The sequence below is a fragment of the Tachysurus fulvidraco genome, chromosome 14, assembly GCF_022655615.1.
Source record: "Tachysurus fulvidraco isolate hzauxx_2018 chromosome 14, HZAU_PFXX_2.0, whole genome shotgun sequence".
Taxonomy (NCBI): Eukaryota; Metazoa; Chordata; class Actinopteri; order Siluriformes; family Bagridae; genus Tachysurus; species Tachysurus fulvidraco.
The window spans coordinates 18,431,170-18,454,089 of NC_062531.1; the positions used below are offsets into that span (position 1 = coordinate 18,431,170).

General features: G+C 37.4%; 1 protein-coding gene across 3 annotated transcripts in view; it reads left to right on the forward strand.

The window, feature by feature from the left end:
* The window catches only part of LOC113655954 (ERC protein 2), a 197,390-nt gene extending 174,498 nt beyond the window's left edge, over window positions 1-22,892 (forward strand). For 2 of the 3 annotated variants that reach the window (XM_027166833.2, XM_047822836.1), the window contains one exon: window positions 21,319-22,892. The gene's annotated coding sequence lies outside the window, so the exon portion shown is untranslated. The remainder of the gene's footprint in view (window positions 1-21,318) is intronic. The other variant, XM_027166834.2, reaches the window with a different exon arrangement.
* Window positions 22,893-22,920: the final 28 nt, after the last annotated feature.

Here is a 22,920-nt window from a genome sequence, read left to right on the forward strand (position 1 = left end):
ATATTTTATGTAATTGTAAAGTAAATTTGATTTAAAAAAGCTGATAGGAAGTGTCAGGATATAGTAAAGGTTAAAGTACAAATTATAGATATTTATTGTTGTTGATTTACAGTTTTGTACATTTGTAATGCTCTATCGAAGAACTCCTAAGCTGTAATGTCCTAAGGATGTAAACTTTACTCCTAAGGATGTAAAGTTTGTTACATCCTTCTTCCATCACATCCTTCTTTTTAATTCAAATGAATCCATGAAGTGACAGCACTATTACATTTAGTCAATGACTAAAGAATTCGCTTCTCTTTAAATAGTATCATTAAACAACTTGTCTGCATTCCATTTCTCCATGACTTTTACTAGCTAACAGTGCCTCTTCCTATTCCTCCTTTAATTCACCATCACTCAAGCCCTAATGATCATTATATTCTTGTATATTATGACCAATGTGTCATGCTCAGAGTGAAGAATATTGATATATTGCTGCTGCTCCCATTTCCTAATGATTTTTAGTGCTGTTGAAATCAAGTTTGCTTTTTTTCCTCTTGCTTGTGAACTCAATAGCAGCTGAGTAAATTCAAACGCTGTCAGCTCCCCTTCTCTCTCTCTCTCTCTCTCTCTCTCTCTCTCTCTCTCTCTCTCTCTCTCTCTCTCTCTCTCTCTCTCTCTCTCTCTCTCTCTTTTTACTACTCTTTCTATTCTAACTTTTCCAGGCACAGTTTTTGTGCTACCAGGTCTTTTAGCCTCAGAACACTTATTCTTGCTATAACGTATACTACATATACTGTAATGTCAACCACACTAGGTGGAAGCACCAGCCATTTGTGAGGTTTTTTAAATACACTCTAAGTGAATTGAATGTAATTACCTAACATAACATTCCAAATTGATTGCAGTTGAGATGAGTGGAAAATGTGCATCAGGCTGAGTGACAGTGAGGATGCATGGGTAGACAAAGTAGTCCAGTGTAATATGGATGTTTGAATGTTTATATAAATCATTTGTCTTTGTGTGGCTGCAAGTAGATCCGTGATATTGCAGCAAACAGTATTCTAATGATTCAGCAGGGTTTTGGGGTTTTTAGGAATGAATTCAGCATTACAGAAAATGAAAAAAGGCTATATATGAAGTATGTTTGTATTTATCATTTCATATCAACAATAATAATTCATAATATATGTGTTATTAGTTATGGTAAGGGGCATTACAATTGTTCAGAATTATTATTATTATTATTATTATTATTATTATTATTATTATTATTATTATTATTATTATTTATTTATTTATTTATTTATTTATTACAAAATGATCAAATATGGCTGGGGAAAAAAAGAGCATAAATCATTTGATCATACAACCAAACAAGTTTTGTACTGAAACAAATCTTTTGAAAAAAAAAACAAAAATGTGCAGAAATAAAAAAATATATATAATATTGCCTTCAAGTGCATACAAATTAATTTATTTTACAAATGTATTTGTTTGCTTGTTTGTTTGTTTCATGTATTATATATTTTTGTATAATTATATATATATATATATATATATATATATATATATAAATATATATATATATATATATATATATATATATATAAATATATATATATGTAATTGCTGATGAGCATTGCATGATGCAGTTGTATAACTATCAATGAACACTGATATTAAAATATTAACCACTTCTATTGCTCTTGGTACTGGTTTGGACGTAAATAGAAAATATTGTATTTTTTTTAGTGACATTTGTTTGAGTTCTTTGTACAGGTGAAAGGATTTAGATGTAAATCAATTTCTAATAAATACAATTTTGTAGAACAGAGCAGATATTTCTTCAGCATTTTTACATATTGTTTAATTCTAGTTTATTAAAGATGATTAGCAACAATTTAAGTGTAGATTCAGTTCAAATCAAAATGTAGTTTGTGTCACTGATGATGTGAAAAGCACAAACTGTTACTGTGACTTTTGGGGGGTAAAGTATGTGCTGTATACCTTCTTGTAGGATGTTTGCATGAATATTTATGTGCTAAATACAAGTATATGACTGTGTTCGGATGTTTGTGAATAACAGTGCAATGCAGGGCAGTCTGATTAAAACACACCTACACAGAAGTAGTTAAAAAATATGGAAAAAAAAAAAAAGATGGTCGTTTGACCCTAGGCTTTCTCAATTTTTTCAATATTTACTCTTTTTCATGAATGTATATGTTTGTGTGTGTGTGTGTGTGTGTGTGTGTGTGTGTGTGTGTGTGTGTGTGTGTGTGTGTGTGTGTGTGTGTGTGTGTGTGTGTGTGTGTTCCCTGTGTAAGTACATGTTAAAGTTAGGTCACAGGGTGATCATGTCTTCAGAGGAAGATGTATTTTTCTGTACACAAAAGCATGCATCACATGCTTCAGACACACAGTAATCTAGCCATGTTTGTCCGGGGCACAGGTTTGACAGGCCACATGTCTCCCTTCTCTGAGCTTTTTTGCAGTGTCAGGTCTTTGATGTAGCGTTGCAAGAATTCTTGCTGTGTGAGATATGGTCCTACTCAATGAAAGAGCAGAGCTGTAACAACTATTATTACAGTTTCTTTGGCATTAATGTTTATGTGATCCCCTTGCTCTATATTTATCTTTATGAGTTACAAGGTAGAGGTCAATGAGTCCCTACTTTTTAAGAAATCTTAAAAATTCATTTCATCCTTAATAGCAAACACCCCCCCCCCCCCACACACACACACACACTCACGTATAATAACATTAAAAAACTAATATTGTGTAGGCTCCTCTTGTGCCACTTGAACAGCTCTGACCCATTTAGGCATGGACCTTCCAAGACCCTGTGTGCTGTGGTATCTGCCACCAAGACATTAGCAGCAGATCTTTGAAAAGTTGTGAGGACGGTCCTCCATAGATCAGACTTGTTTGTCCAGCACATACAGACTGCTCTATCAGATTGAGATCTGGGGAATGTGGAGGCCAAATCAACACCCTGACAAAGTCAACAATGTTTAGTTAAGTGATATGTGTCAAAGTAAAATCTGTGATCCAGTATTTCCCCACAGAACAATACCCAGAGCATAACACTGCCTTCTGCCCATAGTACATCCTGGTACCATCTCCTCCACAAGGAAGTGGCACACACCAGCCTGTCTTTGTAAAAGAATCCTTGATTCATCATACCAGGCCATATTATTCATTTGCTGCATTGTCGGCACTTTAGGCAATAGACACAGGTCAGCATGGGCACTCTGACTGGTCCGCAGTTACACAGCCCCATGTGCAACTGTGATGCACATAATCTTTCGAGACCTTTCTATAATACATTAACCTTTTCAGCAGTTTGTGCTACAGTAGTTCTTCTATGGGATTGGACCACACAGGCTAGCCTCCACTCTCTATTTGGATCAGTGAGCATTGGGCTCTGTACTATTAGGCAGGTAAAAAATTGCACACAGACACAAAGACATTGTCTGAATTTCCCATGACAATACAGTCTGCCACTGCACCTTAGACACGCACTGTTTAGATTGACTGTTTAGAGGATATGAGGGTGATATACTGTAGTGTGTGTGTGTGTGTGTGTGTGTGTGTGTGTGTGTGTGTGTGTGTGTGTGTGTGTGTGTGTGTGTGTGTGTGTGTGTGTGTGTGTGTGTGTTTGTTTGTTTGTGTGTGGTGAAAGGAAAAAGAGAACAAGGAGAAAGAAAGAGCCTCTTCACCTCAAAGTTCAGATAAATAATCTCTGTTTTCCTCTTATAGATTTAATATGGAGCACTTTGTAGGGTCTTTTTTCTGTGGCAGTTTGCTTACTTTAAAAACAACCGCCATCTCACTCTCTCTCTCGATCTCGATCTCTCTCTCTCTCTCTCTCTCTCTCTCTCTCTCTCTCTCTCTCTCTCTCTCTCTCTCTCTGCCTCTCTTTCCTAGTTTCTTTCACTCCTCCACTTTGTACAAAGTGTAAAAGCAATGTAGCAGATGAATATTCAGCTGTGAAGCATTACTCCGGCTTAAGTGTATTGTGCGTGTCTCATCCTCTGATCCATTTCATTAGTGAATTGCTTTAGACTGTAAATGGGAACCTGTACTTACTGACTCTTCAATTCAGGCCTCCGTAGATAATGATTAGTTAATGCTGTTTGGCACGGTACTCTTCAGCTGTCTGAGCATGACTTTCCAGCCAGCTCTCAGCAGTTATTTTCTCACAGGTGTCACATCTGTCTGTCTCTCTCTCTCTCTCTCTCTCTCTCTCTCTCTCTCTCTCTCTCTCTCTCTCTCTCTCTCTCTCTCTCTCTCTCTCTCTGTGTGTGTGTGTGTGTGTGTGTGTGTGTGTGTGTGTGTGTGTGTGTGTGTGTGTGTGTGTGTGTGTGTGTGTGTGTGTGTGTGTGTGTGTGTGTGTGTGTCTGTGTGTGTGTGTGTGATTTGAACACATGTCTGGCTCCAGGTGTATCGGAATGAGCAGTAATTATACCTGTGAAACTCTATCCATGTACGAGCCGAAAGTAAGAAAAGTAATAAAAGAAAAAAAAGCCCAAAAAACATACCCAGACACAACTGATGTTAATTTACTGTGGTCAGTTGAACTATGCTAAACATGCTGACAAGTTCTTGAAGACAGGCTATTGCTGGAGGTGGGACATAAATGGAGGAGGAAGCTATTAATTGGGCTCTAATTCACAGGAAGGCTTCTTATTGGCTAAGATGTTGCGAAGGGGCTATTTGCTCAGTCTGAAACAGGATGTGACTTCTTGTTCTTTGATTGTAAGGTTTATGTTCTGTTTTTATTCGAGACCATAGACTCTCCAGCCAGAGCCACATTGGTTGTAAATTTAATCACTGACAGAAACATAGAAATATTTCCAGAACTTTGCCGAACTTTCAAACTTGAGAAGATTTACAAGCAGATACTGAACTCTGTCTTCTTTATATCTGTGTGTACCCCACGTTCTGGGCCATATGGACCTTTTCAAATGCAGGCTCGTACATTCCTTTTGAAAACAAGTAAATCACAAAGAGGACTTCCCAGAAATTTGTCCTAATCTGATTTTAGGCCCTGGAACTAATGCCTAGCATGCTCTTTGATAGCTATGATATTTAGGGATATTTCACCATCATCACAGAAGACTAGTGCTAAAAGTGCTCATAAGTTTACAGTATGAAGCTAAATCTACTTATTTATTCTGCCAGAGCTTTATGCATTACCCCCTGGAACTAGACAAGAACTTGGCTCTTAGCATAGCTGGATTCGGTTCAGCTACCAAGCTATGTAACTCTTAGATCATGGTAATGTGAATATAGGATAGTCATTATTTATTTATTGTGACTGAAATGTGTCTGAATACATTACAGCATCATGACTCTGATTAGATACTTAACAATTCTCTCAGTTGTTCTTACTTTAAAAATGATCTTCAACTGCACAGAAGCTTAGTAAGAAAGACAAGGTCTATCTGTGACTTGGTGGAATGGTTGCACTGAAAGCAGGAACTAGTGCCACAATCTGGATTCAATCACGAGAGAAAGTCAGATGATTGGCACGTCAAGGCTGAATGACATGGTTTCATGGAAAGCAGAAGGCAAAAAAACGGCAGGGTGTTTGTGTTCTGCACGCTTGATCCTTGTCACCTGTGCACTTTGAGAACTGAGGAAGGATTTGTAGGTCTATGAATGTACAGGATATGTTCATTCAAACACATTCTCTCCGACGCTTGTCTGCTATTTACGGCATTGTCTTTCCAGAAGGAGCTGTTGCACAATGACTGTTGTTGTATGACAGAGCATGTATGACTGTCCCATCTGTCACATAATGATGATAATTATGAGCAAAGCTGAAAGGAATTGCGGTGTCTGTTAGTCACAGGCTGCTTTAGTTGATTCTCACAGTCTAGTCGTATTCGTTGTCTGTTCATGACACTATGCAAACACAACAGGATGGATTAGCACTCTCAGTCTCTCTTCTTTTGGATTTCCCCAGCTTCCTGAAAAATGGGAGGTGATTCAGGCCTGTCCTTTAACCTAAAGCATGGTGGAATGTTCTGCCATCTTCTTCACAGAATCATAATAGCTTCAAATACTATATAATTTAAAATTCTAAAACTGTGTTGTCAGACCCTCAAACACACACACACACACACACACACACACACACACACACACACACACACACACACACACACACACACACACACACACACACACACACACACACACACCCATAACCAGGTCTCCGGTTTTTCATGCTTAAAGGTAAGCACCTTCTCTCTTAACATGGGTCTTTGTGTTTTGCCTCAAGACCAGATTGGGATCTTAGGGATCAGATTTATTTTCTTAACTGGTTCAAATGATCTGGTTCTAACTAGATTTGAAATGAAATATAAATATTTCAATCTCTGAACAGCCCCCTAAGCCCCCTATATAACACACACACACACACACACACACACACACACACACACACACACACACACACACACACACACACACACACACACACACACACACACACACACAGAGAGAGAGACATGCATCCACAAAGTGGGTGCTTTAGTAGGAACACCTTATTAATACAGGGTCGGACCCCCTCTTTACCCTGAATTAAATTCTTTGTGGCATGGATTTTACAGGATGTTAACATGGAAACATTTAGGCGCATGTTAACAAGATTGCATTACATAATTCCTGCACACGTCAGCTGTACATTCATGCTGCAAACCTCCCGTTCTACCACACCCCGAGTTGCTCTGTTAGATTCACATTGACGTAAACAGTTCATTGTTCATGTAACCAAACTATGATGACTCGTTTCTTGAGACATGCTGCTTTATCATGCTTTAAGAGGCCTTTATAAGATAGGTAAATGGTGGCCATAAAAGGATGTACATAGTAAGAATTCTCAGATGATAATTGGTTGTTATTAAGTTTAATTCAATTCAAATTTATTTGTATAGTGCTTTTTACAATTGACAATGTCTCAAAGCAGCTTTACAGAACATAAACATAAAACAAAAGGTTAATATAAAGATTAATATAAAGATTAATATAATACAAAAAATTTAAATATTAGATATATTAAATGTGTTTGTATTTATCTCCGATGAGCAAGTCTGAAGTGACTCAGGCGGCTGTGGCAAGAAAACAACTCTCTTCGATGGTAAAGGAAGAACCTTGAGAGGAACCAGACTCAAAAGGGAACCCATCCTCATTTGGGTGACACTGGAGGGTGTGATTATAAATATACAGTCCGACAAATGTTGTATAGATGAGGAGGTTGTTGTCTTCAAAGACACTCGGAGCTGCACAATTTCTGGATGCCTCGGGATGGGTAGAAAGAGAGAAGCAGTGGAGAGAAATTAACGTAGCTGCTGTTCATAATATTAGCAACCATTAGATGATGATTTGCATTTGGTCAGATGTACAGTAAGACATGGTGGTTATTTTTGCATCAATTGTACAACAATGATTACATCACGCTCATCAAGTCTTAAATATAAATAAAATAGGCATTTAAACCACTGTGACCCCAACCAGGATGAAGCAAGTAACATTCCTGTGTTTATGAATGTGGCTTTTCTTTGTCCTACTAGCTTCAATTCTGACCTCCTTCTGTATATTAAAGCAAAAAGAAACTACCTCTTCTGAGGGACACAATTGTTTCGAACTTAAAGTAACAGAAAAGTGTGTTTCTATTAAGTTTTTAATATTCTTTTTGCTTTTTCCTCAACTGTTTTTTTTTTAATAAATTTTCGTTATAAAATCACAAAAACACTAAGGAATATAAAACTGTATAGAATTACTGCATTCTCCCAGTAGATGACCCTTGTGTATGATTGCAATTCTGGTTCAGAATTAAAATTGGTCACTGAAATGTCATTGCAACATTTCCCTAACAAATATCAACACAATGCTAATCAGCTGTTGACCTAACCACTGTAGATAAAATATTTTGTCAAGTTCATGGGATCTATGTAACATCCTCAATTCCCAGGATGCATCCATGCTGTTATCTTTCATGTCACTGTACTTTAAGTGCTCCAGAGTGTTGGCTTTGGACATGCTGTTGAAACATCCACTTGTCCTTTAGAAAACATGGATATAAATTATCACCCGTGTTCATGCCGAAGCACAGCTTTTATGGTGAGATGCTCTTAAATAAGACAGAGTAGGACCCTATTTGTGTGCGAATACATCAGTGTTATTTATGATGTAACTAGCAAAAAAAAAACCAAAAAAACATCACATTTTGACCCATGAATGAAGACAAATATGGCAGAAATGATTAGACCCAGCACAACAGGGCAAGAATTCTCTTTCTTTCTGTCTCTCTGAATAAGGCAATATTTCAGCAATTTTCATCAAACAAGCTGTCTGTGCTAGTTTCCAAACTAGTGTATACACTTTTTCCACTCCTGGACAAATTACCTAGATCCTCATCCATAAATAAGTGGTCTGAGGAAGAAGCACCCAATACAAGCTATCCAAACTGGCAACCAACTAAATTATAAAAGTTTGTTATAATTGTTAATAATAATGCTCACAACACTTTATTATATAAGGACATATATTAATATATATGGCTTGTAATTCTTATTTTGGGTAGATTTTGCCGGTGAGTATACAGTAGATGAATAAGGATTTGACTGTGAATATTCAAAAGTAATAAAATGACTATTTTTGGTACTGGAACAACAAGAAACCATGGATTATTGTTACCGAACATATGATCAGTGTTTACTCTAAACTGCAATAAATGGAATATGATTTAATCCAAATGCTAGCTAAAATAAATACAAAAAAAAAAAAAGAAAATATCCCAAATAGATACCTCAGATATTTATCAATTTCAGAGTATATGAGAGCTTTAGCACACCTGAATAGATTTGTAGAACCGCTGCTGTAATCTTCAAGGTTGTACTGTGCTCATCCCAGGACTGATATCCACAATAATCTCAGTTTGAACCTTTATTCTCCTACACACGTATTCACCCTAACCCTAGTGATTTATAATCACATTTCCGGGTGTCACCCAGAAGATTTGTTCCCGTTTGAGTGTCAAGGTGAGTCTCAGGATGTTTTCTGGGTTTCTAGCTTTAGTTTTTTTTTTAACCCAAAAGCACAAGTTTTTACATTATTCACTGTTCCGTTGATATTTTCTCATTGTTCATTAGTTAACATTATTATATATATAACTATTGGTCTGATATCAGTTCTCAAACTGTAAAAAAAAAAAAAAAAGACAGGCAGCTCCAATGCCATTGCTGGTAGATACAAGGGTATTAGATACATTTATCTTCTTTCACATTCTCTTATTTATAGGAGGAGGAATGTAAACCCCAGCTCTTTTTTCTGGCCCTTATGAGAGAGGAGCCAATCTATCTAGGAGCCTGACTGGATCTTAATTCAGCCTGACACATGGGGGTCCTAAAGCATTTCAAACAGCATGAGCTGCTTACGGATCTGAGAATCCGGGTGCCCTCTCTTTTCCAATTCTCTTTCTCTTTGATGGTGCTGTGATAGATTTTATCAGACCTCATGTCAGTTATCTCATACCCATAAGATTATCTTTAAAGTTGGGTCAAATTTATTCTGTCACCTGGCCAGGTGACCCAAATTAAATCCCTGTTTTTGTTTTGCTGCATTGAGTTTTATTTCTTTCTTTGCCTTGTCTTTTCTTTTTTTTGCACATGGTTTGATTAATAGTGATTATTGTGTGGCTTTGCAAGTAGCAGATTAGAAGGCAGTAGTGTCAAAAATTACAGGAATCTTAATTTAGGGTTACACATTATGTCAGGAATACATGCATAGGCACATAGAGAGAGAGAGAGAGAGAGAGAGAGAGAGAGAGAGAGAGAGAGAGAGAGAGAGAGAGAGAGAGAGAGAGAGAGAGAGAGAACAAGCCAAAGGTAGCACAAGAGACCATGAGGCTTTGTAACCCAAATAACATCCCACTTGGCTTGTATTACAGTTGCTGAAACCTGCACTTAGGGCCTGCATGAACATCCTGCTCTTTTTATGAACATACTTTCTCACTTACCCTGAGCCACATTGGTGAGAAATAAGTATTCAAATAACATCACTTGCCAAAAAAGCCCCCTCCAACATCCCTCCTCCACCCTCCTGCCTCCTCCTTCACCCCCCACCCCTAGCAACATTGCATAGTGTGTATGAGCGAACATGTCAAAACATCCTACAAAATAGTTAGCAGTGCACTCTTCCCATTCCACCTCAGTAGTTATTAATTGACATGAGTCTGCAGAGTTGAGAGGCCTACCACCATCCACCCTCACTCCAGAAGCAAAAATAGGAATGGAGAAAGAATTAGTGAGGGTAAGAATGCAACTAGCTCTTTCACTCTTTCAATTCGGACGACAGGTGAGATGTGTCACTGTGATCTGTTCATCTGTCCGTGAGACAGATGAACATCTGACACAGCAACTTGAAAAGCCACTATAATAGTGTCATACCTCCTTACAGTCCATCCTTAGTCCCTTATGTTTTGGAATCTGCTACTAAAATTGTATCAGTCTTTATCTATATAATGTGTGGATCTTATTCAATAATAAACTCCCCCTGGTGGTGACTTCACAGAGTTTGTGTAATATAGACCTGAAGAATTGAGAATGAGACATAGAGGTATCTGACGTATCTGAATATATCTGCTGTTAGGTACGTTATACAGTTTGCATTGTGGATTTCTGTTCTGAAAATCACAGACACTCTGAGTTAAATGTGAAATTTGATCGTAATGATATGTCACTTCAGATCAATAGTGTTTTAATAATATAAGGGCAAACAATCATCAAAATGTGTTTGATTAGGAGGAAATGTTCTGTATATTAGTGGCATACATTCTCTATAAAATCTGCATTCATTTTATATTCATTCAATACAAACTTCATAAAAAATAATGGAAATGTTAACACAGTAGAGGACTCGTACATTCTGCTGTAAATCCACTCTTGTTCAAAGCTCAGGCAGTTTTGACACTTTAACTAGAATGTGTTTTAATTGGTAATTTAATGAAGGTCAGTATATTTATTTGTTAATTAATCTAATTTATTTGGTAATTAAACTTACCAATTTATTGTAAAATACTTTTAATAACTTTTATTTCTTTTACACACACACACACAATGGTTGATGCAATGGTTTCATTCATCATATGCCCATTAATTATCATTGCAAAGCCAACCTTTTACTACTTTTAATATAGAAGAGACAATTTTTGCTTTTGTTTTGTTAGAGTTTGGAGTTTAAGCTGTCAAAGCTGGAAGAGATTTTAGGCTCACATTTAAAGATGGCTTCTGGAGGTGGGGGAGTGGGGAAGACAGAGGGGGAGATTCATGAGAGATAGGTCCATAGGTGAGATTTAGAGGTTTAAGCAGAGTATGGAATAGTGGAGGGAGGCCAAGCAGGCATTTGGCCCATTAATGCCAGCAGGCAGAGAGAGGCAGAGGCAGAAAAAGAGAGCGAGAGAGAGAATGAGAGAGAGAGAGAAAGAGGCAGGCAGGTATTGTTTACATAAAGCGCAAGTGAAAGCAGCTGGAGGGCTAATTAGCTTGATTCTCCATTACATGCCGAGAGGGCCAATAACTGAAAAATGGAGTTTTGTTTGGGTTTGAGCAGCAGCCCCCACCTGGAGGAAGTTGTAAAAGGCGAAAAAAGAGGGGAAAGAAGGGGAAAAAAAGAGAAATGAGGTTAAGAAACAAAGACTTTAAAAAGCAATTGTTCACCAGGAGATGACACATATGGTGGCTTGAGTTCAACGCTGATTTTGTCTTTACCGTAATGTCATGGGAAACATGTTAGTTCTTGGGATCTGTGTTTTTTCTTCTGTATGCGTGTATAAATGAAAGCTTCTGGGCTTGTGTGCCATTTTTGCATCTGCTTGTACTGTATATTCTAGTACCTGTATAAATATTTGAGTGTAGGTACATCAGCCAGTCAGCTCAATTGTAGCTTGTTTTAATTTGTACAGTGAGGGATTCTGTATGTAAAAGTAAGCAGTGAAGTGAATCTATATTTTTAAAGTGTATTTAAAATAAAAACTGCAAGCTTTGCAGTTCTGTACTTTTGGCATTGCACTAGATCATGGCTCCTCCAGAAACCTATGCTCCTTTAACAAGCGTTTTGAGCCAGCAGTCAAGGACAGACACACACATCACCTCTCACCTCATTTGCTTGTCGGGAAATATCCCGCTCTTCCAGGCCTCCGCTCAGCATCAGTCACTATGGCAACACGGAAAACCAAACTTTGCCAATATTTCTGGGAGCCTGCTCTTTCTTAGACAGTCTGAGACCATGTGCAGTCAGAGGGCAAATCTCTGTTGCTTCCTCTGTGTATATAACAGGCTGCAAGCAGGTACAGTAACTGGAGTCAGCTGTCAGTCGCCAGTTTTAAAGCAGTCATAAGACTTCACTCCTGAAGAGTGGCTTATTTTTCCTCTCTTCAGGTGGTAGAGAAGGGGAAATTCTGGAATGGAAATTGAGTTTAGCAATTTTGAGTGGGAAAAGTCTAGATGGGTGGGAGCTCTTATTTTCGTTTATTAAAAAGTTTACGCAGCTACACTTTCTGTAGACTATAACATTTATATTGATTACATGAAGCACAAAAATAAACTCTTTCCTAGTATTCGGGTGAGCCAAGGTTTGAAAGTCTACTCAGCTTTCTGTTTGTAACTGGTTCAAAAAAACCTTATCCCACTTATAACAGCAGTTATGAAAAAAATTATAGTTATGGTTCCAGTATTATTCTTTACTATTAAAGGTGTGATGGAAACTTTTACTAAAATATTAGTGTCAGAATGAGCCAAAAAACAAAATCGTGTGACTCAAGGCTCAAAATCAGTTTAGTACCTTGGTAAGGTTATCCTGATCAGGAGATGATCATGTGTTGTAAAATAACCAATAATTGACGATGTTTTCCTTTCTTCAATTTGTCAGGTTCATGCTTATAAAATGTCAGTGTAATGAATGATCGTAGCCCTTCCTCTCTCATGCTTCACAATGAGAGCTGGGTTCTGTTGCTGTAGTACAAATAAATTGTGAACATTTTTATTCTTGCCCATGCCTCCGAGTGTGCTATTTTCTCAAAAAGTCTTCTTTTCTGAAAGCTGTAGATTCTACTGCAAAAAAGACACCTTCGCATATTTATATTTTTGAATATAGTCATTTTGAAGCTAAACAGGGAAAGTAGTAGCTCAATGGTTAAGACATTAGGCTACTGCTGGGAAGGTCACCAATCTGCCGCTCTGGGGCCCCTGAGCAAGGCCCTTAGCCCTCAAATGCTCAGTTGTATGAAGGAGATAAATGTAAGCTACTCTGGATAATGGTTTCTTCTGAATACCCTAAATGCAACATGAATAGAAATATAGTTAGTCACTTGGTATTTGATTTGTTTTATTTAATCAATAGAAAGATTTACTAGTTAAGTGAATGTCAGGTAAATCAGATATTTTAGCTTTTGTAAGGTTGTTAAGAATAGCCTAGTATTACAGGAAGAGGTCATTTGACTGACAATCTAAACAGTCAGCTTGCAGAATTTTCCCATAGCCCTTCAGCATGCCTGTGAGTGTATCTTGTTTATACGTTCTTAATTGTTTCAGAGAACACTGAAAAAAATGCCATTGTTTAAAGATCGGATTCCATGAAGTTTCTTTCAGTGTGTCACAGAGTTCAAAAGTTTTCACATCCGAATCTGGTGTACTTTCGTGCAGGATTAGAGCCAAGGAGATTCGGATGTGTGTAGAAGACATTAGACATGCTGAGGCTGAGAGAACATCTATCTGAGTACATCTGAGCACTTGGATATTAGGATTCTGTTAAATGATGGAAAAAAATAGTCGACGCTACCTTAAATCCTCCCTCGTTCACAGCAAAGGAGGTTTTTGCACCAGAATAGGGTTTCAAAATGAAAACCTTATCTTAACATTAACAGAAGGAGTCTCCAGAGTCAAGACAAGTCAAGAAGCTTTTATTGTCATTTCAACCATATATAACACAGTACAGTACATAGTATTAGTGTGTAGTGTGAGTTCCCAGAGTAGGCATTAGGTAGGTTAAAGGGGGTTTTCTCTTTTTTTTCCTGGTCATGGTTCAAGAATTGTCAGGAAATTTACCAAGAAAACCAATTCGAACTCCTTTTCCTTATCTGAAAACAAACAGACTCTTACTGTACAAAAATGTGGCTATATTTGTATGTATCTATCTTTCAGCGCATGGTATTGTCACTGTCTATCTTGCACTGTTTGCACTAGGGTGCATATGATGCACTTTACTTTTTAGTCCATAGCTCTGTGTTGTCTTATATACCTCCCTGTTGTTCTATGTAGCACCATCATCTTGGAAAAACATTGCTTCATTTCACTATACAGTATATGCACTCTAATGTCAGGTGTATGAATTTTAGGATAATATCACCCTAAATGGAACATTAAACGCATGTGATGTGACACCGCTGGATTCAACAGAATAATCAATGTTGAAAAATAAACCACACAACATGGGCTAATTTAGCCATCTTGTAAATATTTTCTCATCCAGTGTCAGCACCTGGTAGCCCCAACCCTCTGGATGTTCAGTTCATGAAGTATCCGGGTACTTGAAGTGAACTTGTTTGAATTTATAGTGTGAAAATGCAAGGTGAAACACACTCACGAATAAGTTCAGTGATCCAGAAATTCATAAATGAATGTCAAGCAACTGAAACAAGGTTGCATTCAGGGTTCTACAAAACAACAGAGACGTACAAATGCAAGCCTTGATTAAATCGCCATGGTTTAGCCAGCCCACATGGCCCTGAACAGCACCAGGCACCACTGCCACAGATGTGCATGCCACAGAGTAAAGCACGCACAGGCATACCATGGCACTGTGGCTAGAACCGTGAGAATGACAAATATGCAGAAGCACTAGTAACGCAATGGCCATACTTATAAGGTTAAATATAATTAAAGCCAAAATGAACTTAATAGCATCTCAAAAATAGATAAATAATTAATAATGCAGATGGATATTTATTGGAATTCAACTCTGAGAAAAAAATTTTGTTCTTGAATTAAAGAATTAAACACAATGGTCATGCTGTTAGAGGAGAATAAACAGCAAAGCTGCTGAATGATTAGGCCCAAATGAAAAGGAGTGGTTACTGTTATCGTTCTTAAGTTGATTATTTTCCAATAGCAGCATGCCCTAAAGTGTTTTATTTTGGGATGTGATAGGTTAGTGATCACTGCTGGCCAATGAGCAAGGCCTGTAACCCTCAGTTGTATAAAATGGGAATAAATGTAATGCTCTGGATAAGGGTATCTGCCAAATGCTTAAATTTCTCTTACACCACCGCAATTAGAATCTTAAATTGGTTAATCAATGGCAAATCATGCTTTTTTTCACCATTTAGATTTAATATAAACGAATCTTGTCTGAAGAATCTCTATTAGAGGAATGCATACTGAGCTCTGATCTTTTTATTAATATTAATTTAGCCTTAAATTAATCAAAACCTTCTGACCAATATGATTTGAGAATTCTGCAGTTCTGTGATATACAGTATAAATACAAATCAGACAAGTACATCGATATACATATGATTAAAGATGGACACATTATTTAAAACAAAAGGTTAGTTATATGCAGATAATTTCGCGAAAAAAGTCTATGTTCTTAATCGAAGCAGATAAAAAAATCTATCATCCCAGACAAAATGTTTTTGAATAGGTAAAAGGGGAGAAGGGCACACGGAGGCTGAGAAAGGAAGTAGGAGTTGTTAAATAGGCTACAATAAGAGAAGGAAATAGCAGGGAAGGAGATCCGGAGTGGAGTAGAGTGCAGGAACTCTTTGCTTTGGCTAGACGAGCAAAATGAGGTGGGAAGAAAGGAGGATGGTGAAAAAGGAGGGAACAAGTCACTGCACAGGTGTTAGAGAGGAGGCATTGCAGTCTGTTATTAACACCTTGAAACCTGGCAAAACTTGATCCTCCCTACAGACTATGCACTTATTAACCAGCAGACCAAGAGGAAACTGCCCTCTCCCAGACAACACTGCCACCACAACACTTTTTTCAGCTGTTTAGACCTCTGATACCACACACTGAGATCATCTGACACCACACACCGAGATATCAGGCCACGTTATCATTAACGTATGCTTATGTTTTGTTACAATTAAATGGTTTGTTCAGCTACAAGGCAAAGACATGGCTTAAAGGATAAATTGTGGATGTTATTTGTAAAGTTTCTCCTTCTCTCTGCTTTTTTATAGTATCATGTCTATAACACTGTGTGAAGTCTTAGCTAATTAGCGCTTACTCAGCTTTCTCCTTGATGTTCTAATTTAAATTTGGAAATGGAAAATGACCCCAAGGAGGAGGAGGGAACAGAAAACTAGTTTATCCCATGTAAAAATGTGATAAACTAGTTTTCTGTTCCCTCCTCCTCCTTACTAGACACAATAAGGTCTAACATCTTTATTTAACACAATTGTAGAGATTTCAATGATTCAGTGTTACAAAGGAAGTTTTTCCAGCACAGATGATATTCTAGTTTCTGTACATAATATAATGGAATAGACTTTAATGTTATTGTCAGGTATTCAAAGAGGCAGCAGATGCAAGTGCAGACTTTTATCAAGTGTTAAATAAACAAACACACAGCAAAGTGACAACAAAATTAGCAAAAGCAATAAGACTGCCAAATAAGACTAAAAAAAGCCAAAAGAAGCTAAACAACAAAACACAGGAACCTTAAACAGAAGTGCTTATCAGGGTGAAACTGGGCACAGATGAAGGCGACTGGGATGTAAGTGTCATGATCATGTGACATGCCTTAAAGATGCAGTCACACTAAACTTTCAGCATGAAACTTTCAGCATGAAAAATGTCTTCAGAGATGCTGTTAACTGGCTAGTTAACAATTATTAACTAGTCTGATCACCAACCGGATATGACCTCACACAACAAGCCTCTTTTTTCTTCAGTCCTTGTTAGCAACAAACTAGCCAGTTAACTTGTTGATCATGTGTTTACAATAATTGTTTCCTTAAATAGAATGTTAGATTTAAACAAATAATGTTTATATTATGTTTAACTAACTATGCTAATATATCAAAAGTAAACACTACTATGAACTCATGCAGTGAGCTGATTTTATAATCATTTAAAGCTGCGTCATATAGAACGGGATTTTGTGAGAAGTCTACTATCATTGCTTCCACCATCTTGGCTTTTCTGAATAGGTCATTTTATTTTGGTCTTGACATGAAATGAATTTGCAGGAAAGAGTTCACCATACTTGAACATTGGGATGTAGTGAAATGAGAAACTGCATTTCCTGTCTACTGCATTTTTCATGTTTACGAACGAAAATCTATGGCACATAAAGTGTAGAGTAACCACAGCTTAATCTTGACAATTTTGTTAGCTTTCACTTAGTGCTTGTGTTTCCTTTGCTTAACGGTTTTAACGTTAAACATTTATACACTAGAAAAAGACAAAGTGTTCTTTAAGGGTTCTTAAATTGGAACTCATATGAATACCATTTCCATAGAAACCAATACATTTTTCTGCAGAATGGCAAATGAAGAGCCCTCAAAGTTTTTATTCATTTACTTTAATTAATTAATGTGAAAAAATGTGTAGTTTTATTAACACTTTGTGGAAGGGAATAGCAACACTGATTCTGTAGTTGGTGAAAATAAGACTTATTTACATATCTATTCGTTATTTTCATTGAAAGAGTAGAAAGTTTGGCCTTTAGACACTGAAATATTACAAATTATCCATACTTATTATCCATGCATATTGTATGCTAAAAAGACAAACATTACCGTAGTTGACAGCAGTCCCGGAGAGAAGTCATGAACTTCCCTACTATTCTAAAAAGTAGGTAGAGATGAGGCAGGTTTAATCACATGAATTTTTACATGATGAAGCTACTTCACAAATACAAAGGTTTCTACAAGGAATCATTGGTTACATATATAACATCCAAACACCAACTAGTGTATGCAGTTCACACACATACTGTATTCTAGCACATATCATCTGGTCTTGTGCCCCTCACCCCTTGTAGGCTGCCTAAAGCTAGGGCTAGTGCTGGTCTTGTTTGCTTAGGTGCTGACAGGATCTCAAATGGACCAGATCCATCAGATGTGTCCAAGTCAAGGCCTTTTTCCATTATGACGAGACCTCAGACTTATTTGTTGATTCTTGGGCCCCAAAATCATTAATTTAGACTGTCTGGGCAGGCAGAGAGAGTAACCGAGAAACCTGAGAAAAACACTCCACTACAAATCCCCTTCCCTCCCTTTTTGCCTTTTTCTCCACCCGTTGCATAACAAATGATGGCACCTCCATTTAATTACTTTGAGGTTGTTTATTTATTTACGTGTAATGGATGATTCTAGATGGACCAGGCTGTGACCAATCAAAGAGCTACTCTGGAATGTGAAATTGACCTCCACAGGCTCTTTTCGTTTTCTTGGTTTCTTTTCTGTCCCACCACTAAAGCTGAAAAAAAAAGAAGAGAAAGGAAAAAAGAAAAGGAATAAACAGAGGGATTTGTTTATTTCATCCCTTCTCTTTGTCATGTAAAGGAATCTGATGGGATTTGAAAGGCCATCGAGGACGGCTGGTTATTTTGAAAGTGGTTTGCACAGTCAAGGGGGCGCCTTGACACAGCCAGGCATATATCATTTTTTTTTTTTTTTTTTTTTTTTTTTAAATATATCACCAGAATAAAAGCAGAGGAGGGGGTGTTGGATTGAGAAGCAGCAAAGGAGAAGAAGAGTTCTGCTCTGCAACTTTTTCCTGAAGAACAACAGACATGCTATTTTGTCATAGTAACACAGAGAGGGATATTTTGCATTAATGCCAAATATTTCTCTGCTTTCTGAAACTTGAAACAAATTGGCATGGGGTTATAGTATGTCATGAAACAAACGATTGAAGATTTTTATTTTTTTTTTATCAGAATTTCATCATAGATATATAAATACTATATTTCTTTTGGACTTTAAACACAAACGAGTTAACAGATATCACAGCAGTCCAATTAAAAGCTACAAATAAGTATATAAGCATAAATTACTAACAGATGATGTTCGGGGGTTGCCTTAATGGCATAGAGGTGTTACTTCAGTCGTAGTATGACTGTTTCTGAAGCCCCACTTACCTCTGCACATGCACATGTTCAGCTACTGCACATAAAGATGTCTTTAGACAGATGAACACTTACATAGCGATGTGTTGTGTTATATATCGACTGACTAAAGAAAACCATGTGGCAAAACCGAGACAGGTTTTTTGAACCTAGCTCTTAGTGCCATAGATACAACTATAATACTATAATCTAAGAAAAACTGAGATATTTGTTTTAATTTAATTACGTTATCACTTTCAATGAAAACAATTACAACATTTTTTAATGATTCATATGTACGGAAAAATTTAGGTATTATCTCCAGAACCAAAATGCTCTGCCATCAGAAATGGTTTGTGTTTTGGGCTTTTTCATCTATCATTTTGTTCGGAAAAAATGGAATTTGTTCACTTTATATGAGGTTGTAGTTGTGTGACAGGAACTTCTCAGTGGTGTTTAACCATCTTCGGGTTCTTCAGTGCAAGAAAATTGTTTCAGTTGTTTTTTAATTGGATTAAATAATTAATAATAATGAAAACATGTGAATGATGATTCACATGTTTTCATCAGATTAAATTCTCCCTAGCACCAAAATGTCTTGCAGTGGATCTTACACCACACACTAAAGTAGTAGCTTGTCACCTGTTTTTTCTTTTTCTTTTTATGAAAGACATTTCTCAGGGGTGTTTTACCAACTTGTAGCTCGTCATTGCTGGGCATAGCAAAAATGCAATTCTGTATGTACACAAAAGGTTCGCATTAATCTCTTTGCCATTTTCCATTTTTAGCTAGCTCACTAAGATACTGTGAAGTTTGCTTATATTCAGCAGAGGTTACAGGTATGTCTATAGCTACTGGCTGTTGTTTAAGACAATCAAGCACAACGTTACTCTGATTTCCTGTTTGAAAAGGAAATATGTAAGAAACAAAGGTATATTTACATTTACAGCATTTAGCAGATACCCTTATCCAGAGTGACTTACAACTGAACGTTAAGGGCCTTGCTCAAGGGCCCAGCAGTGGCAGCTTGGTGGACCTTTGGGTTCGAACCTATGACCTTCCGATCAGTAGCCCAAAACTGTATATGTTTTCAGAAAGTTTGTAAGCACATTTTCAAAACACAGACCCAATATTTGCTCTTAAGCAATAGAAATGCTGTACACTGGATGATCATGATAGATTGCAAGTAGTCTAAATAAGACACCTTCGGATCTAAGAGGAAATGCTGCTATATTTCACTTCCAATTTAAGAGGCTTTTAAGGTGTAAGCACTTCTTGACCCTATTGTCGAAGTGGAATAATTTAAAGGCTTCTCAAGCAATTACTTTGATGTCAGTGACAATAAAAAGAGCTTCAAAAGAGACCATGTAGAAAGAGGAAGAACGAGGAGGGGTGAGTGCAGGGTAATGAAAAAAAAACGTGAAGGAAGACATGTTAATGATATAGAAAGAACGATTTATATAAAAAGAGAGGGAAAAGGCAGATAATTAGCCTAGTGGAGCATGCTTGTCGGAATGTCACTTCCTGCTGAGACCTCTACTTAATTCCACGGTCACGGCTGGAGATACAACACTTGCTCGCACGCACTTTACCTCTTTTTCCGGATCTGTCTAATTAGCCTGGACCTGGCACAGGTGCTGCAGTGGCAAGAGGTCAGTACAGGCCATTGACCTGAAAGGGTGCACCAGTATGCTTGTAGAGAATGTTTCAGGATCACCCGCATCCTTTCCACTCTTCTTAAGAGAACATTTGGGCAGCACATGGGCTGTCATCTACCCTCCTGCCTCAACATGTCACCTTGCAGAGTGGCTTTTATGACTGCTACTGAGCAGGCTTCCTTACCTTTTTTCTTGCCCAGAGCAGAACTAGAGAGATTGTGCATTGCCCCTGTGCTAATGAGAGACCTGCCTGAGGGGTACAGGATGGGGGACAGGAACTAGGGCTGTTCAGCATGGGTGTTGTAAGATTTGTAAAGGTAGAAGGAGTGGGTGTGGGCTGTTGCATTTTTTCCATGTTTGGGAGTGGGGTGATAAACATTTCCTGCTTGAGGTTGTTAGGGTGTTCGCAAAAGGGTGTGTGTACAAGTGGACTATAAAGGAAAATTTTAGTGATTTGGTATTATTGAGTCTATCTCATGTCTAACTTCTCTCTCTCTCTCTCTCTCTCTCTCTCTCTCTCTCTCTCTCTCTCTCTCTCTCTATTTAGAAGGAAGTGGGCAGAAATCGCTGACAGATGCTGCTCTTCTCATCAGCTGCTCCTCTTCTGCTTCCTCACTGACGCTCCTCATCACTACTTGTACCATAATTGGGCTCTTTCACCGCCATCATTTACTCCATGCACACAACATATACATCGATATCCTCCTCCATAACATTTCCAGTGCAGCTATTGCTTTTTATTGCATTATTTTTGGTGTTATGAGTATTGCTATGAATATTAACGTAAATGTGATAATAGTTATTAGCATATGAAATGTTTTTGTTGTCCTTTTATCCTGTTTTATAAGATTTCAATGAAAAAATCTTCAGTATATATATTTTTTTTTGTTATTGAATGTTATTAAATGTCTAATACAGTATTCTGTTTCTCTACAATATCCCATAGAAGCACTTGTTAATGATTGCATGCTTATCCAAGATTCACATCACTGTTGTCTTTGAAGTCCGACAGAGTGGTGATTCATCTAGTGATTCATGGTGACATAACAAACAGCAGCAACGTCTTATAAGTCATCATTAAACATCGTTAGTTTTTTCCCTGCTTTACCCAGATCAAACTTAGAGGAATATATCTTACTTTTCTTCAACAGGCTGAAAAGCAATCACATCTTACCTGTGTGTTTACCTTTGACAGTTATATGTTGTTGCTTTTCAGGGATCTGCTAAAAGAAACAGTACTATAACTGCTTCGTAATGAGGGTAAGGGCTTACTAAATCACTGACCAGACCCTTAAACTTTGACCTCTGGCTGTAATGTCCTTAACAGTCTCAGTACCTGAAGCCAGAACAGTGAAAAAGGAAGGAAATTGTAAATAGGGTGTTTAATCTTTACACAAAATTGTGCCAAAATATCCTTTTTGTGAGTAGTAACTCCATGTGATTGATTCTGTGGGCTAAAGAACAAACAGGAAGCATGACGAGCTAAAAAGTTACAGTATGTGTAAGCTTAGAAATGTTCAATTTTGTGTACAACTGAAGGTTATACACCGTATGTATCCACAGTGCTTTGAAATTGAGGAATATTTCTGTTTGCACATTTCCATACCAAAAGTAAAGTTAGCCAAATGATAAAAGCACACGTATACAGCTTGTGGTTTAAACCATGGCCTGGTTAACTTTATTTATAAAACCTAGTTCTAGCTTACTAGGAGCTGTTGCTTTGAGAAGCTGCAGTGAGTAACATGGATAGTTTAATTTCTCAGAACCAGATGCCACACTGTGCCTTTTCCCCCCCGACACTTGTACAGTGAAATCAGAGGACACAATAACGTAAAATGTATTTCAGATTTTGTTCAGACTCAACCGAATGTTGAACTTCAGAACCGCAAGTCATTGAGGAATGCTTAGTACAATTCGGAAAACAGTCACTTTTAACTGTTATACAAAAACATTTAATAAAATGATGGTTGTGTCTGTTCATCTGTTATTGATCAGTTGAAATCTGAAAGCTTTTGCTATATTTTGTGTGTGTGTGTGTGTGTGTGTGTGTGTGTGTGTGTGTGTGTGTGTGTGTGTGTGTGTGTGTGTGTGTGTGTGTGTGTGTGTGTGTGTGTGTGTGTGTGTGTGTGTGTGTGTGTGTGTATGAATG